This window comes from Rutidosis leptorrhynchoides, chromosome 8 (assembly GCF_046630445.1).
Source record: "Rutidosis leptorrhynchoides isolate AG116_Rl617_1_P2 chromosome 8, CSIRO_AGI_Rlap_v1, whole genome shotgun sequence".
Taxonomy (NCBI): domain Eukaryota; kingdom Viridiplantae; phylum Streptophyta; class Magnoliopsida; order Asterales; family Asteraceae; genus Rutidosis; species Rutidosis leptorrhynchoides.
Genome location: NC_092340.1, coordinates 267,180,143 through 267,204,009, shown reverse-complemented (window position 1 = coordinate 267,204,009; position 23,867 = coordinate 267,180,143). Strand labels below are relative to the sequence as shown.

The window sequence follows — 23,867 nt, the reverse complement described above, 5'->3', positions numbered from 1 at the left end:
GTGTAAACATTGGCTTGCATATCAAGTGGAAAACCTAACCCCGAACGATCTCCAAGCCGGATCAAGGAGCTTCCACTTATGGATTCTGGTACGCTTCCGTTTATGTTATTGTTCCATTTAATTCCATATGAAGGCTATAGTTTTATAGTAGGATTTATTCTAACACAATTATGATGTACATTATTAAACTTGTGTAGCGATACATTGATCAAGCTAATTTGCCTTGGTTACATATAAGTTGAAAATGTTGCTCCCACATGTGATGCTAATGTAGGACACACGATATTAAATGGGGGTGTAGTGTATGATCCTTCAAATAAACTCTTAAAAATGATTTTGTATGCCGCTTCTGTAAAATGTAGTCCATCCCAGTTTGCATATGTATCTATCTGATCACATACGGTCTCTGATCCATATCCACAGGGCATCAATGAGTTATAGTTATATGGTCCTCCACCACCACAACACGCCTTCAAAGCCCCATTTGTAAATCCTGCGAAAAAAAATAAGGCCATTTAGTTTGCATTAAGAGAATGTGTAGTTAGCCATAATAGTATTTTTCAAAATTTAAACTACCAAAATTTTCAGGAGATCGATAAATTTGCATTGCAGCATTGTAGTAGTCAGCGTATATGATGATAACATTTAGATGACCCTCTCGAATCTGATGTAGTTTTGTTTGAAGGAGTTGGTTGTGATATTCCACAAAATCATTTAACCAGATAAGGCAACCGGTTGTTGGGTCATGCTCATCCTTATTATAATCACGCTTTGATAAATTATTCGAAGAGCATCCAACTGGAAAGCTTCCTGGAACAACTAATGTCTTTGCTGATGGAAAACCGTGTGTACTTTTAAATTTTATAAACGCAGCGGAACATGAAAAATAAACATCTTTTATTAACTTTAAAATAAACATCATTTATTTTATTATAAACTTTCAAGTAAAACATTCACACGATTAACGATCCCAACAAGATCCAATTACACCACTAATAATTGTCATATAATTAATTCACAAAGAGGAGTGTAGATATACTTTTAGCGATCGATGCAAGAACGGTAGAAACAAAGTTTTCACGTCTAGGTTGAAACATATATTCCAAAGTATGAATATCTCCACGGTTGATCCACACGAGCACGTCAAACAAACACCGGAGACTGCTAGATCTTGAATCACCAAATAACATAAACGCCAAACACCAACTTGTGTTTACGTTTTAAAAGATAAAACAAGAAACAAAACTATTTTGTTTATTTCCTTATGAGATAACAATTATGGATTGTTAGTCCCGTATAACAAAGAAAACAAAGAATAGGATTCAATGGCTTTTGGTGGCTGACTTTCAATTTTATTTGAACCGATATCGTAATACCGGAAAACAAAAAGAACTTACGGCTTAAAAAATTGTGTCTCTGTTTTATGGGACTTATATCAAGAATGACTACTAACAACTCTTGATTTTATGTGTGCTGTATGTATATTCAAAAGGTCAACAACTCCTTTGATTTATATTTATGGATTTAGTAAACCTAAACCATACATGTGCATGGGTCAAAGAACTCTTATTGTTTTTGTTTGGCCTTATGCAATCAGCAACCACAAAGATTATATATTTCATATAACCTTAACTGAATTAATATCATTCAACAATTGTGTTCATCAACTCGTTAAATTTATTTATATTTAATTAAATCATATTTAATTAAACTATACTTTTCAAATTATATGTTATAATTATATATCAACGACATATAATAATTGGTGACTATAAATATGTATATACGGTATATACATATAACCGGATATCTAAGTGCCCATTATGTGTGACCCTGTAGGCTTGTATATAAGCGGGAGTATAGATTTGTGTTATGACGTGCACACTAAACCAACAAACTCCCACTTGTGAATGACATAACATCTAGAAAACTATACAAACATATATTGGCGTCTAGCAACACGTCAATGCCCCCGAAAATATACAAGTGTTTGTTTCAGCTAAACGAACTATCATTATTAAAAATGATTTAATGATTGAGTGTCTAATGTCCCTTTATTGCCAGATGCCAAGTTGACATGAGACATGGATCTAGTCATTCTCATTTGTCAACTAATTCTGTTTCTCGATCTAGAAAATTTGAATGTGATCACCAAGTTAGAATTGAACAACAATCAATATAGCTTGGACACGGCCGTGTAAATATCCATTCACTTTCATCGAGGGGCCCAACGGTATCATACTCTCACGTAGAGGAATAAATCTCATTTTGATTATATGCGTTCGTCATGTACTTCACATCATACCTAATGATGGCCTTTATAACTACCTTGTTCAAGATAGCGTTTAACCATATCAAAGCATAATATGTCATACAATCAAAAACTAACATATACATCTCAAGTCTAAGGACACAAAGACATAACCATTATGAAATTCACTATTGACGATGATCCATGTAGTGACATCTCATGATTGGGTCATTCCAATATTCATCATCAATGAATACATATGAATTTTGGTCTCAACAAGTCTACTGTTCACCATCTGTGAATAAACCAAACATTCATAATAATCATAATTCATGTTATTCCCATAGCATGACCGATTATGGAGATTTAGAATAATCAACAATTATTCATGGATTAAACATGCTAATATAGAACACAGTAATATAAATAAAAACGACCATACCGAGTATCTCAATTCATTTAGATCAAACTGTTTAATGTTCCAGAGATATCCAAATACTAAATTACAAATGAAAAGGATTAGTAGCTTAACAAGTCCAATATTACTAGCATGATCATCATGCTGGTTGTGCATCAAGGGCTTCGTGAACGGTTAAGCCACGATATCATCTGTTTGAACCTTAAGAATACTATCATTCCTCACAATGACTTCACGAATGTAGTCAAACTTTCGAAGAATGTGTCGGATACTTTTATGTATATGTGATTCTTTCGGAAGTGTTATAACTAAACTATCACAATACATCTTTATAGAAAATTTATTGTTGTTTACTACTATGAGTTTAACAACAAACTTCCTTATACAAACAATTTTCTAAGCAACATTCAGGTAACAATCACTACTACAGAATATGTCAAATAGACGTGTTGAAAAGGCTATTTAAACGTGTTTTTGAACACTTCTAGATAGCACATGTCTACTTGGAAAACATCATATAGACGTGTTAGAAAACCGACCTTGTTGAAATATGAAGACCGGTTGCTTCTTACACTCGCGCTTTTTATTTTTGTTAGTTAAACCACTAAACAGGTCTATATATTATCAATCCGTTATATATACTTATTTATTCTTAATTAGACCTTTAAACCGGTCTATAGACACTTAATTAAGCGCTTTATTTTCTTTTTTGACCTCTATATATTCTTAATTGGACCTCAAAACCGGTCTATAGATATTCTTAAATAGACCTACAAACTTTTCTTTTATATTCTTAAAATAGACCTCCAAAGGGTCTTAATACTTTTGATAATATACTGATCGATCAATATATACTGCTAATCACGGCATATCAAAAAGATTAAAGACTGATGTACATAAATTTAGATAAAGCTTTAATTTACTAGTAAAACAAGATCAAATTACAAAAGTCTTCAACTAAAAAACAATATAGTATATTGTACTTGGTTACTACAATAATAGAACTTCTTAAAGCGTCGACTATCCAACAACATTGACTGTCCAACATGCTTTATCCAGCAGCCTCATCAAAGACGCATCATCCAACATGCAGAAATGAGATTAATTTATACCTAATACATCAAAATCAACATACAAATTTAATTTCTTTCAAGATAAGTATGTGCTTTTTAAATGAGATCTAAAAAGACATAAAATTAAGAGGTGTAGCAAGATGTTCATACCTGATAAAATAGGACAGAACATATGCCATATTTCAACTATATCATCTATCTCCCTTTTTGATAAGGCACTTTCATCTCATGAGAGCTACGCAATTAAAATATATACAAGAATCAGGGTTTGAAGCTTTAGCATACATGAGAACAAAATTCAGACAGTCTTTGTCTTAACTACCGATATGTACTTCATCAATATTAACACTCGGACGAGTTACCATAGAAAACATCCAAGTTAGCACATAATAGCCGCATTCCCAACTTCCTGGTTGTTGATTACACTATATTTCCGTACCACAACATATTATATACAAGGTAAATATGAAACATAATATTTACTTGTTTCTATAAGTAGATGCATGTATACAGTTAGATGAAGTTAGATGATTCACCCGAACCACTATCCATGATATATGATTACCCCAGGCCCTACATAATAACAAATAAATTATCGTTTTAACATTTTTAGAAACATTGTGAATTTAATACAACTTTAAATGAACAAAACTATTTATAAATAAAAAAGGTCTTACAAGTTCACACAATCTGTGAGGAAGTAATCATCTTCAGTCTTCTTTTCACCATTTTACTTCTTGTTTAGTGAATCAACAATAACCGTCTAGGATATATAATAAACAACACTCAATGACCGCTAGCAAAAGTAAACATGTTCGTTAGATGGTATATATATATATATATATATATATATATATATATATATATATATATATATATATATATATATATATATATATATGTGTGTGTGTGTGTGTGTGTGTGTGTGTGTGTGTGTGTGTGTGTGTGTGTATATACATATATATAAATAAGCAATATAACTAAATAGATAAGCTATACAATTAAAATTTAAATGATTAAGAATTGATCGATACTTTTGAATATACGGAGCTAAGAAAACACGGTCATCACAGTTCTGGAATGCTTTCATCAGGTATCTAAATACATCCCTTTTGTTAGAAATAATCAATGAGGCTTGAGTTGAATAAGGGTTCAGTAACATATATTGGCCGGGACACGCTATTTCCAATATCTTGTATAGCCCCCTAAGAATACGACAATATATAAATTTTAAAATGTGAAGTAATGTGAACTCAAACTATAGTTACGGTAAGTTAAAGATAGATTTACATACATCATGAAGGAAAAGATAATGCTGCAATCTAGACAACCATACTCCCAGAGCGTCATAATGTCATCGACATCAATAGTTGATATGAATTCATCTGGTTGTCCAAAATCCCGGGGGGAGCACTAAGTATGTGGCCGAAAGTAGCATCTTCTCTAGTAATCCAACGCATGTACACTTCCTGTACACTTTTTCTTGGCAGTATCCTATTCTCCAATGAATTCAGCGCGTTATGCACATCTTGTTTATTTTTTTTATGCAACTTTGATAATCCTTCTGTTCTTGGATCCACCTGCAAGTATAACGATATATTTTAAAATTTGTTTGATTGAAATAAATTTTGATATGAGGTTTATCTTTAGCATATACCTGTTTACGAGTAGACCCACTTTTAGCTAAATGTGGTGTTGCTTGTAATTCTTTATTTTTTGATGTCAATAGCGCCCCCTATAAACATGACATAAGCAAATGTTACTTGACACTTAATTGACTACATAATATAAACTATAGATGTACTATATAACCACAATACTTGAAATTTAACCAAGTGCAATTAACCTAATATACCTAATATGTATTATTTATGTATATTTGACAATTTACAACCTATAAAATTAATAAGCAAATGTGTGAATATTACATTTGTACATAAACAAAAAATATGCCTAAGGTTTATCTTTTAACATATACCTGTTTACGAGTAGACCCACTTTTAGCTGAGTGTGGTGTTGCTTGTAATTCTTTATTTTTTGATGTCAATGGCGCCCTCTATAAACAAGACATAAGCAAATGTTACTTGACACTTAATTGACTACATAATATAAACTATAGATGTACTATATAACCACAATACTTGAAATTTAACCAAGTGCAATTAACCTAATATACCTAATTTGTATTATTTATGTATATTTGACAATTTATAACCTATAAAATTAATAAGCAAATGTGTGAATATTACATTTGTACATAAACAAAAAATATGCCTAAGGTTTATCTTTTAACATATACATGTTTACGAGTAGACCTACTTTTAGCTGAAAGTGTTGTTGCTTGTAATTCTTTATTTTTTAATGTCAATGGCGCCCCCTATAAACAAGACATTAGCAAATGTTACTTGACACTTAATTGACTACATAATATAAACTATAGATAATTTAAACTATAGATGTACTATATAACCACAATACTTGGAATTTAACCAAATGTAATTAACCTAATATACCTAATATGTATTATGTATATTTAAAAATTTACAACCTATAAAATTAATAAGCAAATGTGTGAAGATTACATTTGTACATACACAAAAAATATGCCTAAACCACATATATAAAGACAAGGTTACATACTGTAAATAAGAAATGCATAAGCGTAAGGATCTATACATGTACCTTGGTTCTGCAAACAATTTTGAGAAGAGGCCACTGTATCAAAGTTCCTATCACATCCTTCAATGTTTTATAGCGATGCTCTTTTGTTGGTACCGGAAGCATCTCGGATTCAAAGCCCTCAATAACACGGATTATTGACACCTTCATGTAGCAAGTAGCCATACGTTCTCCATGTAGTGATCTTTCCTCTTTGGTTGGATAGATCTTCCCCCAAGCACACGACATAGGTTCTCTACTGTTCGGGTGTAGCAAAGCGACTTCAGTGAACTCCTATAAAAAGTACTCCGTAACAAACATGAAATATCTTTAGTACTTTATTTGTGTGTTGAAAGTATATAAGTCTTCGGTGTGGGGTTATAAGACTAAAATAATACACAACCTGTATTTGTTGCAACTCTATCACCCCCGGACTTTTCTCCCCCTGATTCTTCACCACTTCTTGCACACGCTTGTCATCTATAATCCCTTGTCTGCACACCTGACCCTTTAACACCTGAACATGAACAACTAGTGCTATGCACATAAATCAATATATCAACAACCTGAATATCAATAAATGTTAGTAATGACATAATGATATCACATGTTTTTTTTTCTGTCGTTTTAATGAAATACTATCGGCCTAGTTTATTCAAAATTAAGCTATTATACTATATATTGTCAACTAATATTAAAACGAGATAAATGTTAAAATTACTTTCATAGATATTTAACAAATACAGTTGAATACATTTATAAACACAAGATTACGTATATCAACAAGAGTACTAAACAAGTTAGCATTATACACATGTACCTCTGGAACGCGACACATTTTTATGTGTGACAACCCGGAAATTTTTGACCAAATTTAAACTTTATCTTTAAATGATTTAACGTTTCCGACACGATAAGCAAAGTCTATGAAGTTGAATCTCAAATTTTTAGAAATGTTTCATTACATTTGACTGCTCTCGACGATTCATGAACAATTATATGTATGTATATATATATATATATATATATATATATATATATATATATATATATATATATATATGTGTGTGTGTGTGTACAAGTAAAAACGACTTTCCTACAGTAAAACACTATTTGCTACAGTAAAATAACTTTGCTACAGTAAAATACTATTTGCTACAGTGAAACCGTATTTTGCTACAGTGCTACAGGTGCTACAGTAAATACTATTTGATGTCGACGAACTAGCAAACAAAAACGGATAAGGCGGCCATGCGATCGCATGGCAAAAACACTGAAAACTCATGCGATCGCATGAGGTACTGTAGCAGGCCACATACTATAAAAACTCGATTCATTCCTCCGTATTATTATTTTTTTATATTATTATTATTATTATTATTATTATTATTATTATTAAGATTAATATTATTATTATTAATGTTATTATAATATTATTATTAGTAGTATATATACCTAAAATACTACGACGAGGTTATGAGCGTGTCACCTTCAAAATGGGTTTTTGAGCGGGATAGAGCTAAGGAAATTATGGGTTATTGCCAAGGAGGTTATGGGTAATGTTCGAGGGTATATTTGTGAATCAAATCTAGTGTTTATCATCTCTGTTGCGTCTACGTACTTTCCTACAATATTGAATCTCAATATTGATACGTAAGCACTCATATTTTATCTTTTATACATTAATTGTGTATCTGTAGCGACCCCGACAAATCGTCAAATGACGGCGTCATCTACGTATGGTCCCATTACATGGTCGTAAGTCTTTATAACAAAGTTTGACCGAAAAGTATGTCGCATTCATCTCATAAATAAGGGTGTTTCAAAGTTTACAAAAGTAGTTTCCATAACAAGTACATAACAATGTTTAAAGTTTGTATGAAACACATGCGACACGATTAAAGGTAGTCAAAAGACGCTCCACGTATGCAAGTATACTCGACATCCAATGCAAGTATCAAATAGTATGAGCGGAAGCATGTATCACCTAAGTTCAAGGACCTGAGAAAAACATAGAGAATCTGTCAACGAAAACGTTGGTGAAATCATAGGTTTAAATAAGTAAATGAGTAATAGTAAGTTGAACCACAAGATTTGCAACATCGATAAAGCCATAGTACATTCTAAAAGTTAATATTCACGAGCACCCAATTATCAAAGCTTAACGTTCCGTCCGTTGAATACCCCATCAATTAGTGCTAGAACAACACTGTTCCCGAAAATATATTTCATTCGTAAACGGTAGCGAACCGTTTGAATGAGGGTTTGTCAAACCCATATGGCCATATAACATAAGTTCTCGCTTACACCATCTGATGTAACTAATGATAATCGGATTGAGGATTTTCGTTCTAAACTCGTATGTAGAATGTTTGTTTTCCCGTTCTTGTGTTCACTTAGTTCAAAAGTATCGTTTATGTTTTCTCATCCCAAAAGTAAGTTTAAAAGAGTAAAAGTGGGACTATGATCTCACCTTGTATGCACGAACCAAAAAGTACTTCGACAAGTAACGTGTGCAAAGAACAATGCTAGTCTTGACCTAAACAAATAGGTTGTATTAATAACGGTAACCACGATAGGTCAAAGATGTTCAATTAGTTCTATGGCTCGTTACGACTCGATTATTTAGCATGTGAAATCAAATTGTCAAGTTTCATGCAAGATACAAGTATATAAACAAGTTAGGAAGGTTGCAAAAATCATTTGGTTAAGTTTGACAAAAAGTCAAACTTTGGTCGGTCAAAGTCAACGAAAAAGTCAACACGCTCGGGTCGTGTCCCGAACTATTTTTCTGAGGTTTTTAATCATGTATGAGCATGCTAGGACAAGTTACATGTGAATCGGAGGTGCGTAGCATAGCAAACATTATTCGAAAATTGACCAAATTGGACAGACCCAATCGGCGCGCCGCGCGGGGGGTATGGCGCGCCGCGCCACCCTGCTGCTTCAGCTATTTTTCTGCTTTTTAAATGTGCACGAACCAAAACCAATTCTAACACAATTCTTGACCCGCAAACGCTTATAACGCCTATCATACATCGTTGGAAAGGTGTTTTGACAAGGAATGCAACTAAACACATATCATCAATCAAGCTTGCACTTATGACAAACAAAACCGCATTTAATGTTCCATAATCAATGCATTCAAGTCAATATTGCAATTAAATGATTTGGCAACCAAATTACATGTACAATATGCCGTTTCGAAGGTAATTAAGCATACAACACAACCTAACACTTACAATTAACATCTCATGTCATTTAATGCATCAAGAATCCATTCCTAGTTCGTGAAACCCTAACCAAAAGTCACCAAATTTCATAATCAAGTTTAAGGGGTTTCTTGATCAATCTTTACATCATAATGGAGCTAGTAACACTAAGAACAAGATTAAAACATGAAGTCTTAGCATCTAACAACATATGAACACTTAAAACTCAAGATTAAGCATGTTAACTTTCCATATGAACTAGTTACACCAAAATGGCAAGAACAAGCATACAAATCACATAAACAAACTAGACTTGAGCCATAGACACTAATTAACAACCTTTTAACTCAAAAATCTCAAGAACACATAAAATTAGTGATTTTAGAAAGTTACCCAAATGTAATGAGGTTGGTATGGAATCGAAGAGGAGATCACGAGGAGTTCAAATACGTAATTTGTTTGGCAAGACAATCACTAGCTCGATTTGAGATGATGATTCTTTGATGGAGCAAATTTAAGGAAAATGTGAAAGTAGGAGAAATAAAGGAAAATGAAATGAAAATGTGAATGAGTGGATAGAAAGGGTGTTGACCACCACTTTGACCTAGTGGTTTCTTTGACACTTTGACAAGTTTAGTCCCTCATGTTTTAATCGGGTGCGTTAAATTACCTAAACAAGATAATTTGAAACGCGTATCAACGAGACGTGTTATAAACATATAACGGAACATAAATAGTTAAACGGAAAAGTAAACGGAAAAAGGCGGGATGTTACATTACCTACTCCTTAAAAGAAATTTCGTCCCGAAATTTAAGTAGGCGTAGTAGTCGTTGTTTCTTCCTCGAGATCTTGCGTTTCCGTATTCACGAATAGATGAGGATACTTCTTTTGCATTTGATCTTGTCTTTCCCAAGTAAACTCGGGTCCTCTTTTGGCATTCCAACGAACCTTGACAATCGGAATTCGGCTTTGTTTCAATGTCTTGACGGAGGTGTCCACAATTTCAACCGGTTCCTCCACAAAATGAAGTTTGTCATCAATAGTAAGTTCTTCGAGAGGGATGACGATATCGGGTTCGGCAAGACACTTTTTCAAGTTAGATACATGGAAGGTAGGATGAACGGAGTTCAATTGAGGCGGAAGATCTAAACGATAAGCAACGGTTCCAATACGCTCCAAGATTTCGAAAGGACCAATATACCGCGGATTTAGCTTCCCGCGTTTCCCAAAACGGATTACACCCTTCCAAGGTGCGACTTTTAACATTACTCGGTCACCGGCTTGAAATTCAAGATCGTTGCGTCGTTTGTCGGTATAGCTCTTTTGACGACTTCGGGCCGTCCTAAGCCTATCTCGAATTTGAATGATTTTCTCGGTGGTTTCGTGAATGAGTTCGGGTCCGGTGATTTGCACGTCGCCTACCTCGGCCCAACAAAGAGGTGAACGACATTTGCGGCCATATAGCGCTTCAAAAGGTGCGGCTTTAATACTCGCGTGATAACTATTGTTGTAAGAGAACTCGGCGAGAGGTAAGTGCTTGTCCCAAGCTTTTCCGAAATCAACCACGCAAGCTCGTAACATGTCCTCTAAGGTTTGAATTGTACGTTCGCTTTGTCCATCGGTTTGAGGATGATATGCGGTGCTCATGTCTAAACGCGTTCCCAACGCTTCTTGCAATGTACGCCAAAATCTAGAAACGAAACGGCCATCTCGGTCGGAGATAATCGATAAAGGTACACCGTGTCGGGCTACGATCTCCTTAATGTAAAGTTGTGCAAGCTTCTCCATTTTGTCCGTTTCTTTCATGGCAAGGAAGTGTGCGGATTTGGTGAGACGGTCAACAATAACCCAAATGGTATCAAAACCGCCCGTCGTTTTTGGTAGCTTGGTGATAAAATCCATCGTTATCCTTTCCCACTTCCATTGCGGGATCTCGGGTTGTTGAAGTAGTCCGGACGGTCTTTGGTGTTCGGCTTTGACTTTGGAACATGTCAAACACTTGGAAACATACGTAGCTACGTCCCTTTTGATGTTCGGCCACCAATATAGTTGTTTAAGATCGTGGTACATCTTATTGGCACCGGGGTGAATCGAGTATCGTGACTTATGGGCTTCATCTAAAATAAGGCTTCGTAGATCCCCATAACTAGGCACCCAAATTCTTCCGGCGAAATATCGGAGTCCGTTTTCTTTAACTTCGAATCGAGAGGTGAGGACGTTCAAGTGTTCGAGAGAGATGTTTTCATCCTTGAGAGCCTCATCTTGGGCTACCCGAATTTGGCTATTAAGGTTGGTGTGAATGGTGATGTTTAAAGCTCGGACACGGAGAGGCACCGCTCTTTCTTTTCGACTTAAGGCATCGGCTACTACATTTGCCTTCCCGGGATGGTAACGAAGCTCGCAATCGTAATCGTTTAAGGTTTCAATCCACCTTCGTTGTCTCATGTTTAGTTGCTTTTGATCGAAAATGTGTTGAAGGCTTTTGTGATCGGTGAAGATAGTACTCTTGGTTCCATAAAGATAGTGTCTCCACATTTTAAGTGCAAAGACAACGGCTCCGAGTTCGAGATCATGTGTCGTATAGTTTCGTTCATGAATTTTGAGTTGTCGAGAAGCATAAGCAATGACTTTCGTTCGTTGCATCAATACACACCCAAAACCATGTTTTGAGGCATCGCAATATACAACAAAGTCATCATTGCCTTCGGGAAGTGACAAGATAGGAGCGGTGGTTAGCTTCGTTTTCAAGATTTGGAATGCGGATTCATGTTCGGTCGCCCAAATGAATTTCTTTCCCTTGTGAGTCAATGCGGTTAGAGGACGTGCAACCAAAGAGAAATTTTCGATGAATCTACGATAGTACCCGGCGAGACCCAAAAATTGACGAATGTGAGTAGGAGTAGTAGGAGTCTCCCATTTGCTAATGGCTTCGATTTTCGTTGGATCGACTTTAATACCTTGGTCACTTACAACATGACCAAGAAATTGAACTTCCTTTAACCAAAATTCACACTTGGAGAATTTGGCATAGAGTTGTTCTTGTCTTAAAAGTTCAAGCACAAGTCGGAGATGTTGTTCGTGCTCTTCTTCATTTTTAGAATAGATTAATATGTCATCGATGAACACAATAACGAATTTATCGAGATACGGTTTGCACACGCGGTTCATAAGATCCATGAACACCGCCGGTGCATTAGTGAGACCAAATGGCATGACAAGGAATTCATAACTACCATAACGAGTTCGGAAAGCGGTTTTGGAGACATCTTCCCCCTTAACCCTCAATTGATGATAACCCGAGCGGAGATCGATTTTCGAATATACACAAGACCCTTGTAGTTGATCAAAGAGGTCATCGATGCGTGGAAGAGGATATCGGTTCTTAACCGTCAATTTATTTAGTTCACGATAATCAATGCACATTCGTAGGGATCCGTCTTTCTTTTTAACAAACAAAATCGGAGCGCCCCAAGGTGAATGGCTAGGTTGGATAAAACCACGATCAAGTAGTTCTTGGATTTGACTTTGCAATTCTTGCATTTCAGATGGAGCGAGTCTATATGGTGCACGCGCTACGGGTGCGGCTCCCGGAATAAGATCGATTTGGAATTCAACCGGTCGATGAGGTGGAAGACCCGGTAATTCGTCGGGAAATACATCGGAAAAGTCACTAACAATTGGCACATCTTCGATACGCTTTTCGTCGGCCTCGACTTTCTTAACGTGAGCAAGAATCGCGAAACAACCCTTGCGAAGTAGCTTTCGAACTTTAAGGCACGAAACGAAATTGAGTCCGGTGCAATTTTTGTCGCCATAGACAATCAATGGTTCACCATTCTCGATAGGAATTCGAATTGCGTGAAGATCGCAAAGAATGTGAGATTTATTTTTGACCATCCAATTCATACCGATTATTACATCAAAACTCCCTAATTCCATGGGTATCAAGTCAATTTCAAATTCTTTACCCAAAATGTTTAAAGTACACCCCCGGTAATATGTGTCGGCACTTAAGAGTTTTCCGTCGGCCACTTCGATGGAATAAGTAGTATCTAAAGGGTGTGGTGGAGTGCAAAGGGTAGGAGCCAAAGTCTTAGACACAAAACATTTATCGGCACCCGAATCGAATAAGCAAGTAACATAAGAGTTGTTGAGAAGAAACGTACCCGTGACTAGTTCATTGTCATCTCGGGCTTCCTCGGTGTTGATGTTAAAGGCTCGACCTCGGTTGTTGGGGTTGGCTTTCTTTTTCGGGCATTCGTTCTTATAATGGCCCGTTTGGCCACATTCGTAACAAGTGACCGTTTTTGGAGGGTTGGGCCCCTTTCGAGCAACGGGGGCGACGCTTGTGCAATTGTTGGCCCTATGACCAACACCTTGGCAACGGTGACAAACTAGCTTGTTACATTCACCGTGATGATGCTTGTGGCATTTGTTGCAAAAAGGTAAGTTTCCGACATAACCCTTCTTGCCGTCGTTGTTGAAAGGCTTTTTGGTGAAGGTGTTGTTGTTGTAGTTGGTTGATGGAGTGGCTTCCCATTTCCTTTTGTTGCCACCCGACTTGTCCTCGGCCTTAGGAGCCGGTACTACGATTTCGTCAACCGTTTCAATTAGTTGGCGAGCCATGTTCATAGCGGCTTGATGAGTAGTGGGTTTGGATGACATCACCCCTTGTTTGATGCTTTTTGGAAGACCGAGCATGTAGAGCTCAATCCTTTGAGATTCGGGGTTAACAAGATTAGGACACATTAAGGATAGTTCGGCGAAGCGTTGATTATAAGCCTTAAGATCGTTTCCGACCGCTTTCAAAGCTCTTAGTTCTTCCTCGAGCTTTCGGGTTTCTTCGCGCGGAAAGTATTCGACAATCATCTTTTCCTTCAAATCGGTCCAAGAGAGGGCATGAGCTTCATCGGTACCCACCGATTGAATATAGGTGTTCCACCAAGTTAGAGCAATTCCGGAGAAAGTGTGGGTGGAGTATTTGACCTTGTCTTGATCCCGACAACCGCTTATGCTAAAGACGGCCTCGGTTTGTTCAAACCAACGAGTAAGCACAACCGGTCCACCGGTTCCATCATAAGTGTGAGGTTTGCACCCCATGAAAGCTTTGTAGGAGCATCCCTCGTTTGAGTTACCGGCCCCATTGTTGTTGTTGTTGTTGTGGTTGTTGTTATTGTTATTGTTGTTGGAAGAGTGACCGGCCATGGCCGCATCTACGGCGGTAGCTATCATCCGTTCGAGAGCTTGTTCGGGAGTTTCATTGCGGCGTACACGACGAGGAGCCATTGTTCCTTCAAAACAAAAGAATACCGTTGGTTAGTATTCTAAATAATACTAACCGTGATATGGGATAAAGATAGAGAGAAAATTATCCTTGACCCGCCTTAAATTCTTTATGTCATAATGTCGGTATGTTCATATGAGTCACCGTAATATAATTTCCGGGAATTATATTACCCTAATTCATATGTGCATTCGACATTACATCATATAGTCAAGGTGGCGTGTCAATTAAATTATACAACGCAAGATTTAGATAGAATAAGAGTAGATATGAGTAGAAGAGTTAGAGTATAAATGCACAATTTGTCAAGTAATTCCTATGTCAAGTCTATATGCCGGTTGTAGTCTAGACTCACCAATGTACCCTAAGACTCGGGGTTGACACCAATGAACTCTAAATCCCTACAACCAAAGCTCTGATACCACTTGTAGCGACCCCGACAAATCGTCAAATGACGGCGTCATCTACGTATGGTCCCATTACATGGTCGTAAGTCTTTATAACAAAGTTTGACCGAAAAGTATGTCGCATTCATCTCATAAATAAGGGTGTTTCAAAGTTTACAAAAGTAGTTTCCATAACAAGTACATAACAATGTTTAAAGTTTGTATGAAACACATGCGACACGATTAAAGGTAGTCAAAAGACGCTCCACGTATGCAAGTATACTCGACATCCAATGCAAGTATCAAATAGTATGAGCGGAAGCATGTATCACCTAAGTTCAAGGACCTGAGAAAAACATAGAGAATCTGTCAACGAAAACGTTGGTGAAATCATAGGTTTAAATAAGTAAATGAGTAATAGTAAGTTGAACCACAAGATTTGCAACATCGATAAAGCCATAGTACATTCTAAAAGTTAATATTCACGAGCACCCAATTATCAAAGCTTAACGTTCCGTCCGTTGAATACCCCATCAATTAGTGCTAGAACAACACTGTTCCCGAAAATATATTTCATTCGTAAACGGTAGCGAACCGTTTGAATGAGGGTTTGTCAAACCCATATGGCCATATAACATAAGTTCTCGCTTACACCATCTGATGTAACTAATGATAATCGGATTGAGGATTTTCGTTCTAAACTCGTATGTAGAATGTTTGTTTTCCCGTTCTTGTGTTCACTTAGTTCAAAAGTATCGTTTATGTTTTCTCATCCCAAAAGTAAGTTTAAAAGAGTAAAAGTGGGACTATGATCTCACCTTGTATGCACGAACCAAAAAGTACTTCGACAAGTAACGTGTGCAAAGAACAATGCTAGTCTTGACCTAAACAAATAGGTTGTATTAATAACGGTAACCACGATAGGTCAAAGATGTTCAATTAGTTCTATGGCTCGTTACGACTCGATTATTTAGCATGTGAAATCAAATTGTCAAGTTTCATGCAAGATACAAGTATATAAACAAGTTAGGAAGGTTGCAAAAATCATTTGGTTAAGTTTGACAAAAAGTCAAACTTTGGTCGGTCAAAGTCAACGAAAAAGTCAACACGCTCGGGTCGTGTCCCGAACTATTTTTCTGAGGTTTTTAATCATGTATGAGCATGCTAGGACAAGTTACATGTGAATCGGAGGTGCGTAGCATAGCAAACATTATTCGAAAATTGACCAAATTGGACAGACCCAATCGGCGCGCCGCGCGGGGGGTATGGCGCGCCGCGCCACCCTGCTGCTTCAGCTATTTTTCTGCTTTTTAAATGTGCACGAACCAAAACCAATTCTAACACAATTCTTGACCCGCAAACGCTTATAACGCCTATCATACATCGTTGGAAAGGTGTTTTGACAAGGAATGCAACTAAACACATATCATCAATCAAGCTTGCACTTATGACAAACAAAACCGCATTTAATGTTCCATAATCAATGCATTCAAGTCAATATTGCAATTAAATGATTTGGCAACCAAATTACATGTACAATATGCCGTTTCGAAGGTAATTAAGCATACAACACAACCTAACACTTACAATTAACATCTCATGTCATTTAATGCATCAAGAATCCATTCCTAGTTCGTGAAACCCTAACCAAAAGTCACCAAATTTCATAATCAAGTTTAAGGGGTTTCTTGATCAATCTTTACATCATAATGGAGCTAGTAACACTAAGAACAAGATTAAAACATGAAGTCTTAGCATCTAACAACATATGAACACTTAAAACTCAAGATTAAGCATGTTAACTTTCCATATGAACTAGTTACACCAAAATGGCAAGAACAAGCATACAAATCACATAAACAAACTAGACTTGAGCCATAGACACTAATTAACAACCTTTTAACTCAAAAATCTCAAGAACACATAAAATTAGTGATTTTAGAAAGTTACCCAAATGTAATGAGGTTGGTATGGAATCGAAGAGGAGATCACGAGGAGTTCAAATACGTAATTTGTTTGGCAAGACAATCACTAGCTCGATTTGAGATGATGATTCTTTGATGGAGCAAATTTAAGGAAAATGTGAAAGTAGGAGAAATAAAGGAAAATGAAATGAAAATGTGAATGAGTGGATAGAAAGGGTGTTGACCACCACTTTGACCTAGTGGTTTCTTTGACACTTTGACAAGTTTAGTCCCTCATGTTTTAATCGGGTGCGTTAAATTACCTAAACAAGATAATTTGAAACGCGTATCAACGAGACGTGTTATAAACATATAACGGAACATAAATAGTTAAACGGAAAAGTAAACGGAAAAAGGCGGGATGTTACAGTATCCATGTCTAGTGCTCGAGTATATATATTTATGCATGCTTGTATGCTAAATTTTGTCGTTAAACAGTTATGATGAATCACGAAGTAAATACATATATTACTGATAAAAGGTATATGATATGCATGTTTTTGGAAAGCTGGCGAAAAATCAATAACTTTTCATCTAGAAATTGCGTAATTTCGGTGAACGAATTAAAAGATATGATCAACTGAATTATGATTGACATTGATTGAAATTGCTTTTGAAACTTGTTTGTAAGAATGATAAATTGGATTTTTGAATATTACCAGCCAAGTAAATGAATCCATATATAAGGCACGTCTCGTTTTGTTGAATTATTGTCCAAATTGACTTTTTGAAACGACTTTGGATAACTTTTGTATGTCGATCTCGAGCATTAGGATTGTTATACACTATGACCTGACCTAGTTTGATAGACATTTATTGACCAACATATGTTCTCTAGGTTGAGATCTACGGTTATTTGGTAATCCGAGTTTCGATCACATTTTGGTGAACGACTTTATATGAAGAAAACCGCAACTGACGCTTAAAAAATTATTGATAACACTGCTTCCCACTCACATGAGTGGCATCAAGAAAAAGATATCATTAGATCATCTAAAGCAGCTAGAGCCGATTCTAGCCATGACTTAGATTCCATTTCAGCAAAGATAGATACTGTCGAGAGACGAATGGAAAAGATGACTAAAGATATTCTGTGATGATCGCTCCAAATTCATATGGACGAACACGTCATTCATTGATTTCATTGCGAGGTATTTGACCTCTATGTGATACATTGTAACATTGCATTCGTTTGAAAAGGTATTTCATAAATGAATATATAAATTCCAGGTTTTTAACATCTGATGATTCCTACGTATAGACAATCACCATTTAAATGGTTTACAATAATACATCTGTTGACAATACAGTCAAAATAAGATACATGGTAATGGTTTGGTGAATGCAAGTTTCTTGTATACAGCATGTATGACTCCAAGCACATATCTTGTATCACGTATAAGCAAACAGCGGAAGACTTCTAGAAACCTGAGAATAAACATGCTTCAAGTGTCAACACAAAGGTTGGTGAGTTCATAGTTTTAATATTACACATAATCCGTATATCAATGTGGATTACAAAAGTTCAGTTGTTTTATTCAAAACGTTTATCAATAGGTAGGTGGATCACAAGATTTCAGTTGTTTCATCCGAAACGTTTATCAATCGGTTCTACAAAATTGAGCACCCTGGTAACTAAACTTTAACATTTATATAATTTGTACCCTTTGTATAATCATCTTAATAATACACGCAAACCAACGTGTACGCTTCTCAAATAGCATACGTCCGTTAAAAGGCTAGCGCTCTAGCTCGGACGGGGATATCAAGCCCTATGGATCCATATACTACTACTCGCGCTCACCAGTTCTTATAACCGGCAGTTACTAGTTACCAAAGCTAAGGGATTTTTGGTTCAAACTCGGTGTAGAATTTAGTATGTACATGTATCCATTGCGTTTAAAAATAAAGTGCATGTATTCTCAGCCCAAAAATGTAAATAAAAAGGGATCAAATGAACTCACTGTTTAATATTGATATACAATATTGTAGGAAAGCACGTAGACGCATCGGAGATGATAAACACGAGGTTTGATTCACAAAAATACCCTCGAACATTACCCATAATTTTCTTGGCAATAACCCATATTTTCCTTAGCTCTAGCTCGCTCGGAAACTTGTTTTGGAAATTACTTGGACAGCACTCCGTCGTAATATTTTATGTACATTATTATTTTTGTATCGCAAAAATAATAATACTAATAATAAAAATAATAAGATTAATAATAATCTTATTAATAATAATAATAATAATAATAATAATAATAATAATAAATAAAATAAATACGGAGTAATATGTATATTTGTGTATGTGTGTGTGTGATTAACCGGCCAAAACTCGAGAATTTATAGCACCTGACCCATTTTTACACCCCATGCGATCGCATGGGGTTTGTACTGGATAGCCATGCGATCGCATGGCTAAGATTTTCAGCTCAGAACTTTTTGTCAATTAGCTTGTCGACATGATTTTATATTAATATAATATATATAATATATTTAATTTATATAATTAATTATATATTATATTAAATTCACATGCATAGTTGACTTGTAATTTTTGTCCCGATAAGTCGTACGTCATCACTTGACTTATGTCCCGGTTCCGGTTTTTCGAATGTCCTTTCGTACATTTAGAAAACTTGCATTTTACGTTTCGTGTCACGTACCTTTGTCAAAATATAGCCTTAAATTATCCATAAACTATATCACTCGAAATATAACTTATACATTTGAGTGTTTTGGTCATTTACTTCTATAAATCATCGTCTCGATATTTGTTAAAATACATTTTAAAATAGTGTTTTACTGTAGCAAAGTTACTATAGCAAAGAGTGATTTTCGAAAACACTGTAGCATTTTGGGTACTGTAGCAATTTGAAAATACTGTAGCAAATTAGTGTTTTACTGGTTCGTCTTAAACGTTTTAGTTAACTTATCTAAATATTAATCGAATCAATAATCGAATGTTACTATCGTTTAATAAATAACTTGAAATCATATATTTTCAATTAGATATATAAACCAATAAGTTTAATGTACGATATCAAACAATTAATACATTGTTAACTTTTCAAGTTACAGTATATATGTATCTATTTACATATAATTGTTCGCGAAACGTCAAAAACAACCGAAGGGTATTTAAATATATAAAAGTAGTTCAAAAATTTTGAGATTCAACTTCATAGACTTTACTTATCGTGTCGAAAATGTTAAAGATTAAGTTTAAATTTGGTCAGAAATTTGCGGGTCATCACATATTCACTCAATACGAATTAGTTGCGAGCAGTGTGGAGGACCACATTTGACAAAAGATTGTCTCAGTATTGAACCAACAATGGAACAAAGAGAGAATGTTTCATACATGAACCAAAGGCCTGGAAATAATTATCAGAATAATTATCAACCGCCAAGACCAATCTACAATCAAAATCAGAATTATAATCGAAATGTTCCATACAACAACCAACAAGGTCCTAGTAATCAACAAGTATCCAATAATACTTACAATCAGCAAAGACCTATTTTTCAAAATAAACCACCACAAATCGATGATAAAAAGCCAAATTTAGAAGATATGATGTCGAAGCTAGTTGAATCTCAAACTCAGTTTTTCATATCTCAGAAACAAACCAATGAACAAAATACTCAAGCATTTAGAAATCAACAAGCTTGTATTCAAAATTTGGAACAAGAAGTGAGCAACCTAGCAAGATTAATAGGTGAAAGAAAACCGGGAAGTCTACCTAGTGATACAAATGCTAACCCCCAGAATGAAACAGCTAAAGCCATTACCACAAGAAGTGGTATTACACTTAAACTACCTGAAATACCTATAATTTCTGATGACTCTATTCCAACTACACAAGAACCACAACCTAATCAAAATAAGGAAACAGAACCGGTAGTTGAAAAGGTTAATGAAGATAACACAATTAAGGTTAAACCTTATGTTAAACCATACCAACCACCACTTCCTTACCCGAGTAAAATGAGAAAAGAGAGACTTGAAGCCGAGCAATCCAAATTCTTGGATATGTTTAAACAGATAAATGTAAATCTACCTTTCATTGATGTGATTTCAGGAATGTCAAGATATGCCAAATTCTTGAAAGATCTAATCACAAATTGAAAGAAAATGAAAGAACTCTCGGCTGTTACTATGAATGCTAATTGTTCTGCAGTGTTGTTGAATAAGATACTAGAAAAATTATCTGATCCAGGAAGTTTCACGATTCCATGTTTTCTGGGTAGTCTTAGTTCAATAGAAGCATTGGCAGATTTAGGTGCTAGTATAAATTTAATGCCATATTCACTATACGCTAAACTAGACCTTGAAGAATTGAAACCAACACGAATAAGCATACTACTAGCCGATCGATCAGTAAAATATCCTAGAGGGATAATGGAGAACATGCTAGTTAAAGTTGGTACTTTAGTATTTTCAGTAGATTTTGTTATTCTAGACATGGAAGAAGATTCTCGAGTTCCTCTCATATTAGGAAGACCATTCTTAAACACGGCTAAAGCAATAATAGACGTGTTCGGTAAGAAACTGACCCTAAGTATAGAGGACGAGAGTGTTACCTTTTCTGTTGATAGAGCCATGCAACAACCGCAATCTGCAGATGATACATGTTATTATATTCAAACTATAGATTCACATGCAGAATTATTAGAAGAATTTCCAGAATTACAAGGAACAGGATAATGTAAATACTATTTGATGTCGACGAACTAGCAAACAAAAACGGATAAGGCGGCCATGCGATCGCATGGCAAAAATACTGAAAACTCATGCGATCGCATGAGGTACTGTAGCAGGCCACATACTATAAAAGCTCGATTCATTCCTCCGTATTATTATTTTTTTATATTATTATTATTATTATTATTATTATAATTATTATTATTATTATTATTATTATTATTATTATTATTATTAAGATTAATATTATTATTATTAAACTTATTATAATATTATTATTAGTAGTATATATACCTAAAATACTACGATGAGGTTATGAGCGTGTCACCTTCAAAATGGGTTTTTGAGCGGGATAGAGCTAAGGAAATTTTGGGTTATTGCCAAGGAGGTTATGGGTAATGTTCGAGGGTATATTTGTGAATCAAATCTAGTGTTTATCATCTCTGTTGCGTCTACGTACTTTCCTACAATATTGAATCTCAATATTGATACATAAGCACTCATATTTTATCTTTTATACATTAATTGTGTATCCGTGTCTAGTGCTCGAGTATATATATTTATGCATGCTTGTATGCTAATTTTGTCGTTAAACAGTTATGATAAATCACGAAGTAAATACATATATTACTGATAAAAGGTATATGATATGCATGTTTTTGGAGAGCTGGCGAAAAATCAATAACTTTTCATCTAGAAATCGCGTAATTTCGGTGAACGAATTAAAAGATATGATCAACTGAATTATAATTGATATTGATTGAAATTGCTTTTGAAAATTGTTTGTAAGAATGATAAATTGGATTTTTGAATATTACCAGCCAAGTAAATGAATCCATATATAAGGCACGTCTCGTTTTGTTGAATTATTGTCAAAATTGACTTTTTGAAACGACTTTGGATAACTTTTGTATGTCGATCTCGAGCATTAGAATTGTTATACACTATGACCTGACCTAGTTTGATAGACATTTATTGACTAACATATGTTCTCTAGGTTGAGATCTACGGTTATTTGGTAATCCGAGTTTCGATCACATTTTGGTGAACGACTTTATATGCTGCTAAGGTGAGTTTCATTTGCTCCCTTTTTAAATGCTTTTGCAATATATATTTTTGGGCTGAGAATACATGCACTTTATTTTAAACAATGGACACAAGTACATACTAAATTATATACTGAGTTTGAACCGAAAATCCCTTAGCTTTGGTAACTAGTAACTGCCGGTTATAAGAACTGGTGGGCGCGAGTAGCAGTATATGGATCCATAGGGATTGATATCCCCGTCCGAGCTAGAGCACTAGCCTTTTAACGGACGTATGCTATTTGAGAAGCGTACACGTTGGTTTGCGTGTATTATTAAGATGATTATACAAAGGGTACAAATTATATATACGTTAAGTTTAGTTACCAGGGTGCTCAATTTCGTAGAATATTTTGATAAACGTTTCTGGATTGAACAACTGAAATCTTGTGATCCACCTTTATATACAGATTATGCGCAACATTAAAACTATGAACTCACCAACCTTTGTGTTGACACTTGTTAGCATGTTTATTCTCAGGTTCCCTAGAAGTCTTTCGCTGTTTGCTTATATGTTAGACAAGCTATGTGCATGGAGTCATACATGGCATATTTTTCAAGGAAACGTTGCATTCACCAAATCATCACCATGTATCTTATTTTGACTGCATTATCAACGGAAGTATTATTGTAAATTATTATATTACGGTGATTGTCTATATGTAGAAATCATCAGATGTCGAAAACCTTTGATTTAAATATTCATTTATGGTGTGCCTTTTCAAAAGAATGCAATGTTTACAAAACGTATCATATAGAGGTCAAATACCTCGCAATGAAATCGATGAATGACGTGTTCGTCCATATGGATTTGGAGCGATCGT

General features: G+C 35.3%; 1 pseudogene; it reads right to left on the bottom strand.

The window, feature by feature from the left end:
- Nucleotides 1–227: 227 nt before the first annotated feature.
- The window catches only part of LOC139864200 (GDSL esterase/lipase At1g28590-like), a 189,219-nt pseudogene continuing 165,579 nt past the window's right edge, over nt 228–23,867 (bottom strand).